General features: G+C 40.2%; 1 long non-coding RNA gene across 1 annotated transcript in view; it reads right to left on the bottom strand.

Annotated features, from left to right (window-relative positions):
• Window positions 1-16,493: 16,493 nt before the first annotated feature.
• LOC148001091 (uncharacterized) overlaps window positions 16,494-21,046 on the bottom strand; it is an 84,171-nt gene continuing 79,618 nt past the window's right edge. Inside the window, exon 5 of the long non-coding RNA XR_015638418.1 lies at window positions 16,494-18,069. This is a non-coding gene — a long non-coding RNA (uncharacterized LOC148001091). The remainder of the gene's footprint in view (window positions 18,070-21,046) is intronic.

Genomic DNA, 21,046 nt, shown 5'->3' with positions numbered 1-21,046 from the left:
AAAGGTGTATACTAGGACTGCTCCACCTAGGGATCCATCCCATCTGCAGACACCAAACCCAGTCACTATTGACTCTTTGATTGGTGGTTTCGACCCTAGGATCTCTGAGGGGGTCCAGTTAGTTGATATTGTTGTTCTTCCTATGGGGTTGCAATCTCCTTCAGCTCCTTTAGTCCTTCCCCTAACTCTTCTAGTGGGGTCTCCATGCTCAGTCCGATGGTTGACTGTAAGCATCCATTGTGAGCATCTGTATTTGTCAGGCTCTGGCAGAGCCTCTCAGGAATCAGCTATATCAGGCTCCTGTCAGCAAGCACTTCTTGGCACTGGCAATAGTGTCTGGGTTTGGTGTCTGTATATGGGATAGATCCCTCAGGTGTGGCAGTCTCTGGATGGCCTTTAACTCTTTTTTTTTTTTAAAGATCTATTTATTTTTATTTATATGAGCACACTGTCACTGTCTTCAGACACACCAGAAGAGGGCATCAGATCCCATTACAGATGGTTGTGAGCCACCATGTGGTTGCTGGGATTTGAACTCAGGACCTCTGGAAGAGCAGTCAGTGCTCTTAGCCGCTGAGCCATCTCTCCAGTCCGGCCTTTAACTCTTTAAGGGATTTTTGTGTTTCCTCTTTAAGGACTTCTACTTGTTTACCTGTGTTCTCCTGTATTTCTTTAAGGAAGCTATTTATGTCCTTCTTAAAGTCCTTTATCATCATCATAAGATGCGATTTTAAATTCAAATCTTGCTTTTTTTGGTGTGTTGGGATATCCGGTATTTGCTGTGTTTTGACTGGGTTCTGATGATGTCAAGTAGTCTTGGTTTCTGTTGCTTAGGTTCTTGTGCTTGCCTCTCGTCATCTGGTTACCACTAATGTTAGGTGGTCTTGCTGTCTCTGACTGGAGCTTGTTCCTCCTGTGGGCCTGTGAGCCTGTAGTCTTAGGAGTGAAAGCGCTCCTGGAAGACCAGCTCTCTGTGGGCAGGTTTTGGGTCCAAAGGACTGTGGGACAGGTCTAGCTCTGGGTGCAGATGGAAGGCAGAAGGATCCAGTCTAGGTCACAGTGAGGCTCCCATGCCCTGTGTGCTCCTGGCGGGTCTCTCTTGGGATAGTCAGTAGAGAGAACATGGGGTCCCACGTGGGCTTAAGACAATGGAATATTACTCAGCTATCAAAAACAATGACTTTATGAAATTCGTAGGCAAATGGTTGGAACTGGAAAATATCATCCTGAGTGAGCTAACCTAGTCACAGAAAGACATACATGGTATGCACTCATTGATAAGTGACTATTAGCCCAAATGCTTGAATTACCCTAGATGCCTAGAACAAATGAAACTCAAGACGGATGATCAAAATGTGAATGCTTCACTCCTTCTTTAAAAGGGGAACAAGAATACCCTTGGCAGGGAAGAGAGAGGCAAAGATTAAAACAGACACAGAAGGAACACCCATTCAGAGCCTGCCCCACATGTGGCCCATACATATACAGCCATCCAATTAGACAAGATGGATGAAACAAAGAAGTGCAGACCGACAGGAGCCGGATGTAGATCTCTCCTGAGAGACACAGCCAGAATACAGCAAACACACAGGCGAATGCCAGCAGCAAACCACTGAACTGAGAATAGGACCCCCGTTGAAGGAATCAGAGAAAGAACTGGAAGAGCTTGAAGGGGCTCGAGACCCCATATGTACAACAATGTCAAGCAACCAGAGCTTCCAGGGACTAAGCCACTACCTAAGGACTATACATGGACTGACCCTGGACTCTGACCTCATAGGTAGCAATGAATATCCTAGTAAGAGCACCAGTGGAAGGGGAAGCCCTGGGTCCTGCTAAGACTGAACCCCCAGTGAACTAGATTGTCGGGGGGAGGGTGGCAATGGGGGGGAGGGTGGGGAGGGGAACACCCATAAAGAAGGGGAGGGGGATTGGGGGATGTTTGCTCGGAAATGGAGAAAGGGAATAACACTCGAAATGTATATAAGAAATACTCAAGTTAATAAGAAAAAAAAAAAAAAAAAGAAGAAGAAGGCGAGCGCTCCTGGCAGACCAGCTCTCTGCAGGCAGGTTTTGTATCCTAGAGCTGTGGGACAGACTTAGCTCTGGAACTGTATGTCCTTATTCAAAGTGTGATGTGTGTGTGTGTGTGTGTGTGTGTGTGTGTGTGTGTGTGTGTGTGTGTGTTTAGAAGATTAACGTAACAGAGAGCTAGTTGTGACCATTACCTCTCAGGATTGTCATAATGACTCAATAAATTCACATCTCAAACTAACCTGTTAAGTACTCAATACTGAGAACCTGATTTGATATAGTGGGCTCATATAGGAAACAAAAATATACTCCCCCAGGAAGCAAAATCCTAATAAAAGATCTCGAGGAGAAGGCGATCAATACAAGATTATGTTCAGATTATGTTTTCTTAGTCGAGGTACTGGTATGAGCAATGATCCCAGAAGGAGCCTTGTTTGTGATTAAGTCCCCGTGGTAAAACGTTTTCACATCCTAGGCAGCTCCAAGTTGTATGTATGATACTAATGAGGCTTCACTATCGTCATTTCTCTTCCCTGTCATGGCATCTGAGATCTGAGGTTGGTCCATTAAAATTCACTTCATTGTGTGTGTGTGTGTGTGTGTGTGTGTGTGTGTGTATGTATGTGTGTATATATACATATATATACATATATATATTTTGTGTGTGTATGTATGTATGTGTGTATATATACATATATACACATATATATATATATTTTGTGTGTGTGTGTGTGTGTGTGTGTGTGTATGTGTGTGTATGGTGGAAAAATCTCCAGTACCAGTCTGTGTGGATTAAAATTTACCCTAATCCCATTTCTTGATGCTTCTCTGGGGCATGGCATATACATGCTATAAAATATATTTGCTAAGCTGCAATAAAATCATGGTCTTCAAGATGGGAATGTAGTGTTTGAATTATATCACTGCTATGCTGGTAGCTTGATGAGGGTCCAACCTCAAGATCATACAAATCCCAGGAAGGAACCCTGTGCTTATTACTACGAAATTGAGTTTATTTTTCTTCATTTGCTCTGAGCATATGTGGGTGATATTAAGTCTGTAGATGGAACTGAGCACCGAGACCCAGGCAACTATGACTAAATGATAAATAGAAGAATCAAACACATTTGAACAGGATGGATATCCAGGTCCAGACAAAAAGACGGAGGCACTAGGCGCTTATTTGTATTGGCACAGCCTGTCTACGTTTCTGAGACACACTGTGAACATGCATACTTGAACTCTATCTCCTAAGATGGATCTCTGCCTATCTCTTACTGCCACTGTTAAACTGCTGTGAAAAAACACTGTGACCAAGGCAACTCTTCCAAAAGAGAAAGCGGTTAACGTGAGGCTTGCTTACAGCTTCAGAGGTTTGGTTGCTTGTTATCTGGTAGGGAACATGACGTCATGCAAGGCAGACATGGTGCTGAGAAAGTGCTGAGAGTTCTTGAGAGTTCTACATCCTAGTCTTCAGGCATCACAAAGAGTAAAGGGAAGGAGGGAGGGAGGGAAAGAGGAAGAGAGGGGGGGAGAGAAAGAGAGGAGGCAGAGGGAGAGAGAGAGAGAGAGAGAGAGAGAGAGAGAGAGAGGGAGGGAAGGAGAGAGAGAGAGAGAGAGAGAGAGAGAGAGAGAGAGAGAGAGAGAGAGAGAGAGAGAGCGCTTGGCCTGGCATGGCATTTTGAAACCTCAAAACTCACTCATAGTGACATATTTCCTCTAATTAGGCCACATCCACTCCAAGAACTCCACCCCTCCTAATCCTTATAATCTTTTCAAATAGTTCCACTCCCTGGTGACTAAACACTCCAATATATGAGCCTATGAGGGGTCATTCTTATTTCAACTGCCACATTTAATGACAATTTCCCTTGTATAAAACACATTAAATAAAGAATAACAAACAAACTTCTCAGGGAAAAAAAATAGTCTCCAAATTGTAGTTCTTAGCTGAGCACAGTGCACTTGAGACTTTGAAAGCTTGAGACTTTGTTTAAATGACTTGTTTTCTAGATTTTCCCACCCTTTATGATGATTTAGATCCATACAGACATCAAGATACATATGAATAATTCTGAAGACAGATGGACAGACAGACAGACGGACACACGCACGCACGCGCATGTGCACACACACACACATTCACTCACTCATTTTGTTGCTATTTGGGTTTCTTGCTCATTGCATCTCTCCTGTCTACAGCTCTGAACTGGCCTGTGCAGAAGGGTTTGGTATACACACCTTCATTCAAGAATCCTAATTTAGGGGCACTTAACTGTCATGGTGGAGAGACTCCCCCTCACGTTGATGAGCTGCCAGGAACCAAGCCCACTTACAAACCCTCTGTCTAAGGAATGTTTCAGGAATGTCAAGCCCACTTACACCCTCCGGGACACCTAGCCAATTGTCTGTTCTTATCACTTTTACAGCTTAAGTCTCCAGCCGTCTGGTCTTATCAGTCTATACCTGCAACTTATGGTTTAGGGCTATAGGGAGGGTGGTGGTGGGAGCGAAATTGGTCCTGGGTGAACTTCCTGCCTGCTGGTCTTCATAAGACGCTGTTTTTTTGTTTTTGTTTTTGTTTTTGTTTTTAAAATTAAAGTTTGAGAGCTTGATCAGAACACAGACTTGCTCTCCTTCTTTGTGCCTCCCGTCCCCATTCTTTCGCCCCCTCCCAGGTCTCCTCTGAACCCTGCAGGCCGGGGCAATGAGATGTACCATGTTAGTTTGGGATTTAAGTTTACTTAAGTAAGAGTACAAACTCAGCGTGCTTAAGAGTTTCTTTTGTGTTACTTCATGTATTCTAAACTATTGCTAATGATTTAATATATTTTCTGTTCTTATCTGTTTCCTTGTGGTAATATGTATTCCATATCCTATTTGCTCTGGTAAAATCCTCCCAATAAAGCCAGACTCGTCTTCTGGTTAAGTAATCTGATAATGGATTAATACAATGCCTTCTGAAATAGCCAGGGTTTCTCCCCTATTAATCTGAGGCTTACTGGCTGTAAGTTGAACTTCTGTGTAAGATCATTGTTCACAGAGTCCCCCTGTCAGACTTTCCTTCCTCTAACAGAATATAGAAACCACTGTACATTAGAGGAAAGAACAGAGGTGAACTCTGTTTTACTTTATGGAAAAAAAAAACATGATTACGCTGATTTTCCCCTTCGGATTCTTGCCTAGAATAGTGGAAGCTAAAGTACTCATTTTGGTATCATTTACCAGAGTTAATTATAACACACTCACTAATATAAAATACCTTATTTTCCAGCTTCATTAAACTCTATTATAATTACCCTTTATTATTTCAATCTTCAAAGTCCTTTGCTTTTGAGGGTGGGTGTGAGTGGGAGTATGGTGCAGAAATATTTTGAGCATTGGAAGATGAAATGACCTTTTGGATTACTCACTTTTGAACCATGTTTCACTTTTTTGCAGCAAATACGTGTAAGTTGTCATGGAAATGCATGACGGTTGTGTGCCCAGTGTGGGCGTACATTCAGTGGTCTTCACTGTTCTTATAAGAAAGGAGAGACATTTGAATTAAATTAGAGAAAATACTGAATGTTCTTCAACATTATTTTGAACAATAGCCAGCTTCAGGTGCATGATAAAGAATTGGATATTTCTTTCTGGACAGTGGGCTGTGTGATACAGAGTTGTCAGTGATTCCTCTTAGAGATGTTGGGGGGAGAAAGTGTGATAAAGCAGTAGTTTGGAAGCACAACTACACTTAGGCCGGCTAGTCTTATTTTGGATGCTCTCCTAAGTTCTCTTCATTTCCCATCTTGTAATATAAATCTCATTACGTGGAATGGATTAAGTACTTAAAACTCTTGAATTACTGCTTTAACGTGATAGGCAGTGAGTCAGAGGTTTCAACCTTTATAAATTGAATGTTTTAATATGCACGCAGAACTAAATCCCACCTAGGTGTCTGGCTAGCAGACAGGTGTTACTGAAGCTTACAGATGGAAACGATTAAGACCTACACTCAACGACAAGCAACAACAGTGGGGAGAGAGGTCCTGAATCAGAAGTGGCTGGAGGGAGGAGAAAGAAGCAATGTGTGAGATGTGGCTATATTATATGTTTGAAAAATAAAAGGAATAATTAAAAAAATAATGCAGCATCTAGAATTAGACTGCTTAACCTAGAAATCATGTGCAGTGGTGTGAGGGGTTTTGTGATGTTGCCTTGGACCAGGTATCTTGAGTCTTGACAACCTCTCATGTTCTTTTATAAGGGTGCTAATTCTGTGTTCTAGAAACAAGTGGAAATGTGAGAATGAATTCATTATTTAGCAAATGACTTGGAGATTCAAAAACCCATCACTGAACAAGTGCCCAGAATCTATAAAGGGTTCAGCCTTCAATCATGGTCTCACTCCTGTAAATACCAGACCCAAAGGCTACAGAGAGCCTCCTTTCCCCAACTGTTCTTATCATGGACAAAATTTTGAAGAAGAAAAAAAAAATCAGTGCTCAATTTATGTTTTTCACACCTAATGAGGTGAGAAATTCTAGGCAGGCCCAAGAAACATTTTTGGTGTACTGGAATTTGATCTTTGTGAAATTTAGCAGTTTCATTGTGACAGCTAGCTGAAATTTGCATAGTTTTCTCTTGCATTGTTTTAAAGAAATGCTTTTCTTTGCTAGTAACACAGATGGCACCGAGTACAAACCAATGGTGTCTGCATCTTTTTGTTCAGAGTGCACGAAAAGAATTAAATGGTACCAACCAATAATATCTGCATCTTTTTGTTCAAAGTACATGCAGGGAATTAAGCGATAACTTTTGTACAAACTTTTAAGTTGGGGGATATTTTACTTTTTTCCTTTAATTGATATTGATTTTTTTCATACACTATATTGCAATTGTAAATTGTAAATTGTGGTTCCCCCTCCCTCCACTTCTCCCAGTGTTTTCCATCCCTCCCATCAGAATCCACACTCCTTCTGTTGCTTCTTAGAAAACAGGCATTTAAGGATTAGAAATAAAAATAAAATTTATATATATAGAAAAAAGCAAGCAAATCTGAATGTGACAAAATGATCAAATGAGAAAAATAGCCAAAGGAAAAGCTCAAGAAATACATTTAGATGCAAAGACGCACATCTTCGAATACTCAAGAATCACATTAAAAACTTATAATTGGGAACCGTAATATGTGCACAAAGGTCTGGTAAGGTAAAACCAAAACCCACAAATCGAACCAAACCAAAGGCCCTTGTTGTGGTTTGCCTTGGAGTTCTCTCTGAATTTGTAAAATAAAGGCAAGAGCTCAAGATTTGGGCAGAGGGAGGAGTCGGGAGCTAGAGGGGAGGAGTCAGGAGAGGGGAGGAGTCAGGAGAGGGAGGAGTCAGGAGGGGGAGGAGTCTGGGGAGGAGAAAGGAAAGAAGCAGGGAGAGAGTTGTCCTGGGAGAAGGAGAAGCTGGAGACCTGGCAAATAAAAGGTGCAAGGGATGAGGGATTTGGGAGTTAGGAATAGGACAGTGTAGGGTGGATCTGTCCAATCTAGACGCTAGATTGTTTTCATATTAATTGTGTTGTGTTTTCTTTGTACTGGCCGATGGGGTTGGAGAGGAAACTGCAACAAACTGCAACAGGCCCTCACTTAACATTCTTAGACAGACAAGCTTTAAAGACGTCGTTGAGGATGTTTTGTGTTGCCATTTCCTTCTGGACACAGGGCCTAACCTTAAGAGAGGTTTGATTCTTCAGTGAGAGTCCCATAAGGAAAAACTAATTTTTGATTTGCAAGTGACTGCTGATTGACGATAGTTTCTAGTTGAAGATCAGGAACAAGTGTATACTTCTCTTCTGAGCTCTAGAACTCCATCTGGTGCTGACCTGTGTAGGCCATGCTGCCTTATTCTTTGTGAGTTTATATGAGACCAGCCCTGATGTATCTAGAAAGATTTGTTTCCTTGGTGTCTTCCTTCCCCTTTGATTCTTATGCTCTTCACCTCCTCCACTAAAGTGTTCCTGGGCCCTAAGAGAAGGGGTTTGATGAAGACATTCTTTTTGCAAGGTCTCTCTGCATATTATTTGCCTGGAGTCTATGTGTTTCTTTCCATCCACTGCAGGAGGAAGCTTCTCTGATAATATTTGAACAAGGCATACATCTATGGATGTAGAAGAATGCCACTAGGAGTCATTGTAATGGTGCATGCCTTTATCAGACAGTAGAATTTTGTCCCCCTAGGTCCCCAGACTATCTGCTCACAGGCTCTTGGGCACTTACATTGCTTTAGGTCTAAGTTCTATCTCAAAGAGTAAGCTTTAACTCAAATCAGATATTGATTGGCTATCAATAAGCCACTACTGCACCAACATACCTTGCAGGTAGATCTCTCTTATAGTTCTAAGGGTTTGTAGATAAGTTTGTGCTTTTGTTTCTCCTTTGGTAGCATGCAAAGTACCTACCAGTACCACAAATAGTAGTCTCTAGAGTTGAAGGTTCTATGTCAGTATTTCCTTGACTTCTCCATGTTCAGTGGGTTGTATAGGCATCGTCTTCAGAAACCAAGCCTTACCATTAGTTTGAGGATAGCTATCAATAGCTTTGGGAATAGCCTGGGTTACTTGCTAATTCCTTGACCAAAAACTCAATTAGATGTAACCGTTTCCTGGTACTCAAAACTTCATTTGGTGACATGACATGTAGTGCTTATATATGGATTTAAAAAATCCGATTAGAATTTAATCTTAAACATGAAGAAAAAAATATAATATGTATTATGTTTAAAATATATTTCCTGGTTTTGATCGATTATGATAAGGAATCATCAATGTAAAGTTTTTTGAAGGCAGGCCTTCAAAATATTGAAAGAAATATTTGTCCAGAAAGTTTATGCTAACAAGTTCTGCTATTTTGCATCCACATTAGTTAATTCTTCAAAAGGGTGTTAATTTCTTGAGGCCACTAGACAAGCACAGCTGCACCATCATTAACTTTATGAAATTAAGTCATAATCTCCACAGGTTTGTAGTTTACTTTGAATTTACTTGGAAAATAAGCACCACACTCAAAGGGGCGAGCTATGAACTCAGAGGTAGGGATGGGAAAGGGCAGATTTGGAGAAAGAGGTTAATGTATCCAGCACTCTTTTCTCAATTTAAATGGTATCCACTCCCATCTGCTGAATGTGCTTGTGGATATCAGATGATTTTCTAAAGTATCACATTAGTACCATTTTCTTAGCTCAGAAAAAGAAAATCACTAGCTTCTTGTACTCTAACACCATTCACAGGGTATGTATTGTTTAGTTCTTTTGGTCCCCTCAAAACCAAATTGGTCTACAAAGAACCACAGAAAGTGTTGCAGGCATGGACAAGACTCTGCATGAATACCGAACTCAACACTCACTTAAGCAGGTTATTCTAAGTGATTTAAGTCTTGGCTTCTGAATGGGTTTAACACTGATAGTCTTTCACTCTAGGATTTAGGGTGAATGTGGTTAGCTAAACCATACAGATATGTAGAGTGGTTTTAGTCCTCAGGTGGACATCACACGTCAGATATCGGTATTACTTCTGACGTATTTTGTGACTTTATTTCTGGGGTCATCATGACTCCACCTACCTTCTGCTTTCTTGCGTATCAAATTCTCACCCTCTATAAGGTCAAGACCAGATTTTTTTTTTTAATGAAAGTTGAATTATTGTTGTAGTTAGACTTTTTGATGAGTGGAAAGGCAGATTAAGTTGCTATCAGATTTATTGTAGATGAGGGTGACCTTTAATTTCTGAGCCCCCTGTTTCTGCCTCTAAGTGCTGAAGTATTGAAAATCAAATAATTATTGTTAAAACAAATATTTATGTTCCAAATTACTAAACCATGGTTTAATCCAATTTTCACAAACTTCTCTTAGGTATTCTTGTACCTAGTTGTATGTAAAGGTATATTTTATTTTGTTCACTGAACTTTTAGGGGCGAAAATGACATTCTAGGATTATTAGTCTCTTCTCTGCATCAAAATAGCAACTAAGCAGACTAAATATTGAAAAAAAAGCCCCTTTACCACTAACTATTTTAATACCATATATCTCAGGTATCCATCTCATGTTGTGATCAGACTCCCTCATTGTTAACTTGAAAATTAACATTTGAAAAAATGTTTTGGTCACAGACTGTCTTTATAAGAATAGATTTCTTTTCTGACCTTAATTGACTAAAATGAACATTACTTTTAAGAAAAACCAATGTGGTTGGTTGGTCCCTGTATACCACAGCATATTTTTGTATATTATGTAATTGTATCCTAGTATTAGATGTTTACATTAGAAACTCATTGTTATTTTAAAGAAAGTCTTACAGTCCACATTCTAGTGTACACAGAAGAATTCTCACAAGCCCGCACACCTCCTTAAGGCCTTATTAGACTGTTGATAGCTGCTAGGGAAGAGAGAGAGAGACAGTTTTCTTTAGCGCTGTAGGTCAATCATGCCCCAATGGATGGTCCTATCTGTTTGAATACCTGTCAGGACAAATAGAACTCAGTGGGTTATAAAAATCAACAACAACAAAAAAGAGTTTATGAAGTCAGGATCTGGGAGGAGTTAAAGAAATAGTGCAAGAGGCGTTGGAGATTTAGCTCAGTGGTAGAGCGCTTGCCTAGTAAATGCAAGGCCCTAGGTTCGGTCCCCAGCTCCAAAAAAAAAAAAAAAAAAAAAAAAAAAAAAAAAAAAAAAAAAAAAAAAAAGAAAAGAAAAGAAAAATAGTGCATGAATGAATACGATAAAAAAATCATTGCATTTATAACATTCCTCCAAAGTTAATAAAGTAATGTTTTAAAAGAAAGAAGTTGAAAATATATTACTACTTTTCTTTCTCAAAAATATAGTTATTAAGAAATGACAGGAAGGGGCTGGAGAGATGGCTCAGCGGTTAAGAGCACTGACTGCTCTTCCAGAGGTTATGAGTTCAATTCCCAGCAACCACATGGTGGCTCACAACCATCTGTACAGAGATCCGATGCCCTCTTCTGGTGTGTCTGAAGACAGCTACAGTGTGTACTTATATATAATAAATAAATAAATCTTAAAAAAAAAAGAAATGACAGGAAGATGCTTCTGGTATTACTAAAAGAGGCCATCCCTTTGTCATTTCTATGTCCTTATTTTTTTTTTTCTGGTACTGTACAATACTTACATTTTAAGTCTCAGTCAAGAGAGAATACAGAGAAGTATATTTCCAAAACCCAGATATTCTTCATCTGAATTTCAGCCAAGAAGCAACTTGTCATACCACCAAAGCAAGATGTGTCAGTATGGAATTTGATTTACTGTACGCTTCAGTTCTTAATGGAACAGAATGAGGCAATCTGCCATGATTGTTGCTTCGAGCGTAAGGTTAGGGAAGCGAGAGAGCCAACAAGCTCGAAACTGGATGATGGAAGCTATCCGCTGCTCCCGGGCTTCTTACCGACATCCACCTTGGATCCCCGGGTCACTCTCAGTCAGATCACCTCAATCACCGGCCTCCTTGTGTGACACCTGAACAAGCTGAAAAATTATTTTTGAACAACTGGTTAAAAATAAGTGGTTCTCCTGCATCCTCTGTGGGAAATTTGGAAGTCTGCGTTGTAGATATGAGAAATTCATGAGGCTGGAGTGATTTATGTCTTCCTCCAAGAATTCAGGGATTGGGGTAACGGAGAACCTTCTTATTACTCATATAACTCACTGCAAGGTCAGTGGCCAATAAAGACATCACTATCAGTGATTAATTGTGGATGGGCACCACCCCTAACTTTCCTTTGATCCCAGAGACCCAGATGATGGGGCATTTACTGTTCCAGCTTCGTCCTTCTCAGGTACCCAGCATGACATAGGAGGAGAGAATTAAAAGAAAGGGAATGAGAGGCTGATGAATGTCACCTGGGAGGTAACACGCCTCTGCTACTGAAGGTGCTTTTGCAGGATGAGAAATAGAGAGCCGTCCTAATGTGCTTGTCATAGCTCACACGTCTCCGCAATGGCTTGCGTTTTAAAAATGCCTCTTTGTTTGCTTTTTCAGTAACCGAGAAATAAATCCGGAGTTTGAGGGTACAGCAGTGGTTAGGACTTATTCTTCGAGGACGGTTAACCTAATTTACAGAGCTAAGTCTTTTCTTTCTTTCTTTCTTTTTTTTTTATGACAGTCTTGCAGCGAACACTATTTTCTATTACGATTGTAACCATAGTCACTCCCCCCCCCCTTTTCTTTTATTGGATATTTTCTTTATTTGCATTCCAAATGTTATTCCCTTTCCCAGGTTCCCCTCTGGAAATTCCCTATCCCATCCTCCTCCCCCTTCTTCTGTGAGGGTGTTCTCCCACCCACCCACTCCCTCCCTCCTCCCTGCCCTGGCATTGCGCCTACACTGAGCATTGAGCTTTCACAGAACCAAAGGCCTCTCCTCCTATTAAGGCCCAACAAGGCTATCCTCCGCTACGTATTCGGCTGGAGCTATTGGTCGCCCCATGTGTACTCTTTGGTTGGTGGTTTAGTCCATGGAAGTTTTGGGGTGTCTGGTTGGTTGATATTGTTCTTCCTATGGGGTTCCAAACCCTTTCAGCTCCTTCAATCCTTTCTCTAACTCCTCCAGTGGGGACCCTGTTCTCAGTCCAATGATTGGCTGCGAGCCATCTGCTTCAGTATTTGTCAGGCTCTGTCAGAGCCTCTCAGGACAAAGCTATATCAGGCTCCTGTCAGCATGCACTTCTTGGCATCCCCAGTAGTGTCTGAGTTTGGTAACTGTATATGGGATGGATCCTAAGGTGGGGCAGTCTCTGGATGGCGGTTCCTTCAGTTTTTGCTCCACTCTTTATGAATAGATTTTTAGGTCTTTATTATAGATAGCCATGTCTATTCAGTTGTCTTGCTTCTTATTGCTATCCATGATCTTCAAAGCATAGAAAAACCCTTTTAATAAAGTTTAGATACATATATACAATCTTATATATTTTTGTATGTTTACATGATATATGTTATATATATTTATTTTGTATATATGTATATACACACACACACACACAAATACATAGAATTTTAAAATTTCCTTCTCTCTCTCCCTTTCCCTGTGTCTATAAAACAGAACTTCTCACAAAATGCTCATTTATTCTAATTCCAACTTTTTTCACAGTATGCAAGCTAGATCCTGTGGACATGGACAAACTTGTAGTTTTCAAAACATGTTCATATATGTATTTCTGCTAAGGTGCTTAGTATTGTCCTAAGAGACGTGTAGTTTATTGCCACCTTAATTTATGCTCAGATGAGGAATCAAACGGTTATCCTTACCATATCCTTCTAACCTTTCTGTGTTAGAAATAAATATAACTCTAAAACATTTGTCCTTCTATTTGAATTTGATCCTCAAATCTGTTAAACTTAGCAAGTGTTTTCTATAAATGCTTGTGTCTGAAACCCTGCATGTACAGAGGAGTACCCTGGAAGTGCAGGCCATGGGCACTGCTTGGGAGAAAAGTTAGCTGAGGAAGAAAGAGAAGGTGCTAAGGGCTCACAGTTTACAGTCCGCTCCTACATGACTGTGACCGTGACTGTGACCGTGACCATGACCAAGCCTAGACAGTCTTTCCCGAGAGACAGGTTTCTAGAGTCAAAGTCAGTCATTAACTGGCCACATCTCTGGTTGATTACGTTGAGGTAAGATGGCCTGCCCACTGTGGGCAACATCTTTCCCAGGGCTAATAAGGAGGAGAAATTGAGGCGAAAAGAAGCATTCTTTGTGACTGTGGATGCAATGTGATGACTTGCCTGGGAATTCTTGCTGCTGTCAAGTCTGTAGGTATTCTTGTGATGTCCTTAACCCCTCTGAATTGCTCAATTCTATCCTCCACTTTTCCATAAGACTCCTCCTGATGCTTGGTTGTGGGTCTCTGCATCTGCCTCCATTCACTGCTGGATAAAGCCTTTCAGAAGCCCGTTATGCTAGGTTCCTGTCTGCACCCATGGACTGGTTGGACCTCAGTGGGAGAGATGTGCCTAGTCTGGGTGTCTCAGGTAGGGTGGTTCCCAAGTGAGAGACTCCCCCTTCTCCAAGGAGGAGATAACAGGGAAGGATTTGTAAGGGTTGTATTGGAAGGAAAGAAGTGATGGGGGATCAGGATGTAAAGTGAATAAAAATAAATAAATTATTAAAAAAATTCTTCCTGCTGTGACTTTCCCCGCTGCAGACTATAAACTAAAACGCTGAGCCGAAATAAGCCCGTTTCCTATTTAATTGCTTTCATTGGGGCATTTTACCACAGCAATAGGAAGAGTAATCAACACAAAAGGGATCATAAAGAGAGAGCTTAAGCAAAACATTCCTGACATTCTTCACATAAGAAATGGGGAAGGAAGTATCTTGAAAGTAGGAAGAGCAGAGGGTAGGAAGATGGACATTGAAGATGCTCTGAACTCCTTAGGATAAGGGTGATAAAAATGTGTTTGGGGAGCAGGGATGCTTGGCACTCAGTGGAAAGGCATTTATTATGGTTTGGTCCTAAAGGGAAATTCTCACTCTATCAAAAAAAAAAACACTAGTAATTTTTATAAATTTGTATCTAAACTGATTACAAAAACAAGCACAAAATACCTTTGCAATATTACAATGTGTTTCTAATCCCAACCACTGCCTTTGTGTAATAACTGTTAACCTAGAGGTGCTAATGCTCTTCCAGACAAGGTGCATTGAGGAAGATTACATTGTAAACTGTGGAAAGATAATGACCGCACTTTCTTGACTTTGTCATCAAGGAAGACATTTTCTCCCTTGTTACTGTTTTCACCTTCCCCTCGTCTTTGCCTTGGTTTCCATTTTCCCTGAGTTTCCTTTGACAAATTTGCTCATAACTGGTGATGAAAAATGGATCATTAATTTGAGAGGGAGTGGGGGGTTGCATGGGAAGGCAAAAAGAGAAGGGGGAAGTGATATAATTATATTTAATTCAAATATATTTTAAAATCTGTCATCTTTGTGGAAAAAAAGAATGGGAGTGGTTCTGTGGGGGGGAAATATAATCTGTGTTTGTATGCTAGCCATAACCCTCCTTCCTACTAACAAGAGCATTACAACTTTTTTGAGAATTTGGTATTTGTAGGCTGGACAACTTTACCAAATAATCACGTTCCCTGACTATTCATATGCTGGGACTTCTGCAGAAGTGAAGGTATTTCTTAAGCAGCCAGGAGTAGGAGGCTGTGAATGTGACCTTCAGTCACATACCCCCTCAGACAGGCACATCTATAGTAATTGAACATTCTCTAGGAACATTGACCTGCATGCCTTTGTTGACTCAAGTTAGCTCTTTCTTATAAATATGAGTTTTTTTTTAAATAAAAGGAACTGAGATTTTGACATTTTCCCTGTTTCATGGTTATAGATATTTGATATTGTAGATACCTGCAGACCATATTTATCTAAAATAATAATGCTTCTGATGACTTAATAAACATTCAGAATGGCAGCTTTTCGGGCTGGAAGCTAATGTTTGGATTTTATAAACAATGCTCTCACCTGTGTATCCGGGATGACGGTTCATATAGTCATTGACTCGGGATTTGCCTAATTGTTTTATAGAGAAGATGATTTAATCAAATGCTTAACTTATTGTCAAAAATGGTAGATTAATGCATGCATGCTTTTAGAAGTTATCTGTCTACGAGAAATCCTATTTTAGAAATCCCTTAATCCAAACACAGTCTCGGAATAAAAATAGCATTTTTTTCTTTTTCTTTTCTCTCTCTCTCTTCTTTTTTTTAACCTTTCCATTTCAATTGCTGTTTCACTGTGGTACCAAATTGCTCTTCAGAAAGTCTTAAGCCTCTTTCAAGATTCTCACTAATTTCAAGTGATAACTAAAATCATTGGTTATAGATCTAGTGTCAAATAAGTCTTTACCTCTTCCTGTGGGCGGCTATCTTCTTGACTGATGTAAGTGAAAAAAGAAATGTATTTCTTTTTCCAGTTGAAAATGGACAATTTAGCCACCACATGTCTGCCAATGCACCTCTGTATGAGATGTAATTATATGTGAAATAATAACCTTGCTGCCAAATAGTTTTCAGTGCTTTGCTTTATATGAGAAACAATACATTTTTAGTTCCAAGAGGCAATAAGATAATGACATTCAAGTCAATCTCTGGCTGCTTTTACTTTCTTATACATTTTTTTAAGTCTCTGACTCATCCTTCTCTAGTTTTCAGAATGTTAAGATGACAATCTCCCAGTATAATTTAGATAACCAAGCCTTTGGTTAATTTTCAACCCAATTTTTCCTGAATATGGATGTATTAAAAAGTCCATCCTCAATTTATGATAACAGGTTTTAGAAAACACTTCTCTCCTATAAATCACCAGCTATTGTACAGTGTTGGGAGTTTATATTATGATGTTTCCACTAATCTATTTTAGTAACTTAAAAGCTTGGCCACACAGAAAAAGGAGACAAGTCGAAGAAAGTCAATAATAAGCAAGCAATATTTATTTAGCAATACCCATGGATCAACCATAATGCTAAGGGCTTTATATGGATGCCCATAACCTTTCCTCCATAATGCCCAGAAATAAGTATAATTCTTGTTTCCATATTCATATATTAAAATTTTTTTTCATGCTTGATTTTTCTCTCTTGCATACCTAGAAGCTAGTCAAATTTGCACTTTCTGGGGGTATTCTTTGTGTCGAAGAGCAGGAAGCAAAGTTATCAGATCCCAAAGAAACTGTAGTCTTTTGTTTCTTTACTACAATAGCCTAGGCTCATTAAAACAAGATTTGCAGACTCCGGATGATATTTGATGGTGCAGTGAGCCGAATGCCAGAGAAAAGAAGACGCCGAAGTGACATATCGTTTCTCACTTTGGAAGACATTTGGAAACTTGGAAAATCAGCACAGTGACTACCCAATTTACTGTTGTTATGCCACAGTAATCCTCAAGTCTATCACAGTGTCTGGGGATAGAACTGTGGCAGCCTCTTGCCCGTGAGCCTGTGGCTAGGTATGCTCCCCAGCAAAAGTTTGGTGTTGGCTGCAAACCTGCTTCTAACATGGTTCATCTCACACCTAGCAGATTGCTGCTAGTGCTAGCCGGTGGCTTCTAGTCCTGAACAGTTGCAACTCCCCGGATAAGATGCTTTTTGACATGGTGAGTGGCTTTCCACTAAGGGAGTATTACAACGTGACTGGAATCTCTTGCGATTCCTTGCAAGTCATATGATATCGCTTTTTGCCATATTCTGTCCATACATTCTGTCTACGAGGCATTGTGGAAGGTGTCTATCAAAAGGTCTGAATGTCAGAAGATGAAGAATGCTGAAGACCAACACGTGTTTGGTTTCCCACAACAACATACACCACAGTCCAAGAGCATCTTTTTCTTTAAAGCTGAGGAATTTCCTAAGATCTATAAGGGCAGCAGATATCCTCAAAGCTGCTTTCCTGATGGCTTACAGGTTCGTTTATAGTCAGCCAACAAATGTTGGTGTAGTATATTGTGTCACCAATCTAAACAACGGAACTATACTGGAAAAATGAGGTTTAAAAAATTCTTCCTGAGCTTCAGGTGTAAGGGTTGCATTGTAGATGTGTCCTTTGGGACTAGACATCCAATGACCTGTTGATCTCTGTATTGTGTCAATTGATGGCTTTCTGTAATGGTCTACTGTTGCTTTAAAGGGAAACTTCTTTGACAAAGCATGAATGCTACAGTTATCTGTGGTATAAAAATGCATTTTAGAGTGTAGTTAGGAATTACGCTGATCTAGTCGAATGACAGCAGAAACATCCCTTCTGAGATCCATGCTCTCTGAGTCTCAGGTAGTTGTCTAGGATTTTAGTATCATCTATGATTTCCTTCCTCTTGAGGAGACCTTACTTATTCCAATTAGACAGCTGTTGGTTACTCCCAACAGCAGTGCCAATATTGCACCCTTGGAAACATCTGCTCATCGTTCTGGTTCATAGGTGTGGCAGCTGCACAGGACTGCTGATTGCTTCTTCGCCTTGGGAACTTGCATAGCACTTTCTGTACTATGGAAGCTAGATGGCAGAAAAGAAGCCTTTAGGTTAGATCATGAAATACAGGGTGGAAAGATTGTAAGTCAGTGGAACAAGTCTTCTGTGAGACAGTGTCTCCTAGTTATGGTTGCCTAAGGAATATTTGAACAGTGACAATACCGGACAGACCTACTAACATGAAAAGGGGTGGGGGAGACCTTGATGGGTCCATGCTGTGGATTTGGTTAATTGCTTATATTATGTTAATTGGGTTCCCAAATCACATGGGAATTTGCAGATCTGCATGTAAGACCCTGTGGGTCCCGCACCCAGTTGGCTCTAATTGGTAAATACAGTTTCTAGCGGCCAAAGGCTGGGCAGAGGCAGAGGCAGGACTTTCTCGACTTCCTGGGCAAGGGAACCACAGTACTGAGGAAGTACTGCCATGCTGGGGAAGCAGGAGGATGAGGCAGGAGAGTTGCAGAAGACATGAGTAGCAATCATCTAAGAATCTAGGAAGAGTGGCCCCAAGGGACCCCTGCTTAACTGTGTCTGGGGTAGCAAAGGTGGAATATACATTTTAGTAAGTAATAGTTCAGGAGTATCAGAGGGGAGTCAGAAGCAATATAGAAGTTTAGGAGTGGCCTGCCCATTGTGGTGTTTAAGGCATATTCAAATAGAAGGTTGTGTGTGTGTGTTTGTGTGTGTGTGTGTGTGTGTGTGTGTGTGTGTGTATGTGTGTTGGGAATCTAGAACATTGGGTGGGTGGCAAAGAACCCACTCTTCTGCTGGGGTGATTTGAGTAGTGATATTAATACAACAGGTCCAACCCTCAAAGAACTAAAGGCAACTGATGATTGCTGAGAGAGAATTAGCCTCTTTAGGGGATGAGATTCCTAATTGGTTATCTAATACAAAGTAGTCCTCCCTGAGATGATATACACACAGACAATAGCAGGCTGTATTTATATATTTGTGTATCTTCTTTCTATCTATCTGTCTGTCTGTCTGTCTGTCTGTCTGCCTATCTATGTAACTAATAATCAATAAAAAAAGAAGGTCATCAATTTGAGTTGGAGTGAGGGAAAGAATGGTACTCACTGAAGGGAGGAGGCATGGAAGAGTTTGAAGGGAAGAAAAGGAAAGGGGATTAAATTTTAAATATATTTATTTAAAAGAGTCTGAAATAAAAAAGAAAACTACCCCAAGAGTTTATGTTATGTGGTAAAAGAGGTTAACTATGAGGTAAAAAATTTCAGGTAGGATATTTTAATATGATGTAGCCATTGAGGGCTTTGATTCAGAGAACAACACATGAAAGCTATAATTTGACTGGTGAAAAAAGGATATTCATGTAAATATTTGAGGGAGGGGAGTTGATCAGACATAAAGAAGAGTAACCACAAAGTGTTGAGAAAGAGACCAAGTAGATACATTTAAAGGGTGTGGTAAGAGAGTAGAGAGGGTTACCCAGGAACTAAAGTAGCTCCAACGGGTTCCCTACTTCATCCAAAATGTAGTAGAAACTCGTTAGATGGTAATTCATGGGGGAGAGTCGAGATTTAATATAATTGTTAGAAACTGAACATTGGAAGCTACATAAACCTGAGAAGTGACTAGCGCAGAATTTACACAGCTGTTCCTACTATTCAAGGGATACATTTTGGTGGCTAGAATTGAAATTGAAAGGAGGTGATCAGGATGTATCTTGGGAAGTATACTTGCTGATGAATTAGAAATAGAGTTTTAAGTCAAGGGAGACCAGTGTTGTCTAGTCCAGAAATGACTTCCAGGGAAGATGGTGGGTTTATTACACAGAGATAGAAATTACAAGCAAAGCAAATTACAAGTTCTTTGCCCTTTGGTCACTGAAGTAACAGATTCAGTTAGGGTTTCATTAACTACTAGATGTCCAAGTCAATATGTTGTAAGTCAGTAAAACATATTAATTTTTGAGTAATAAGGAATGGAGTTGCAGGTTTGTGAATTACACAAAGATATAAAGTCAATGTGCATATTGATAAAATGAAATCACAAGATTGGATTGTATTTCCTAGATTGATAATAAAGGAATTGAGCCTATCATAAAAGATAGTAGGGAGATGAAGTGCAACAAACATGGACAACTGGAAGAGAGCAGGAAGTAAGGCAAGAGGAAAACCCAGAGGGCACAGCATTTTGTAGACTGAGGAGAAAGAATAGCAGCAATGATACAGCCGAATAAATGCAGCTTGTAAATTTCTTAAAATTTGGCTTTCGGACTGGGGATACATCTCAGTGATAAAAAGCCTGACTAGCATGTCTAGCACCTACAAATAGATTTTATGCATAATGTTTATTAAAATTATAAAAATTATTATTTTCCATTGTTCTCTAATGTGAAACTTTTTTCAGTCTTTTTGATTTATGTATTTATTCACTTTACATTCTGATTTGATTGCTCCCTCTGCAACCTCCTCTCCTCCCAGTCTTACCCCTACAAATTTCTTCCCTTCATTACCCCTACCTCTCCTCCTCAGAGATGTCCCTCACCCTGGGACACCCAGTCATATAAGACTAAGCACATCCTCTTCCACTGCAGCCCAAGAAGGCAGTGCAGTTGGAAAGGGATCCAATGGCAGGCAACAGAGTTAAAGACAGCTCTTGCTTCAATTGTTAGGAGACCCACATAAAGACCAAGTTGCACATCTGCTACAAATGTGTAGGATGCCTAAGTCTAGCCCCTGCATGTTCCTTGGTTGGTGGTTCAGTCTCTGTGAGGCCCCGTGAACCCAGATTAGGTGACCCAGTAGGTCGTTTTTGTGGTCATTCCTTGATATCTCCAGTTTGTTCAATTCAATCTCCCACTCTTCCACAAGACTCCCAGAACTCCTCCTCATATTTGGCTGTGGATCTCTGCTTCTGTTTCCATACACTGCTGTATGAAGCCTCTCAGAAGACAGCTATGCTAGGCCTCTGACTGCAAGCATAACAGAGTATTATTAATAGATTCAGGGATTTTCTCTCTTACATGGGATGG

This window comes from Rattus norvegicus, chromosome 15 (genome assembly GCF_021556685.1).
Source record: "Rattus norvegicus strain SHRSP/BbbUtx chromosome 15, alternate assembly SHRSP_T2T, whole genome shotgun sequence".
Taxonomy (NCBI): domain Eukaryota; kingdom Metazoa; phylum Chordata; class Mammalia; order Rodentia; family Muridae; genus Rattus; species Rattus norvegicus.
This window is presented reverse-complemented; position numbering and strand designations above follow the sequence as displayed.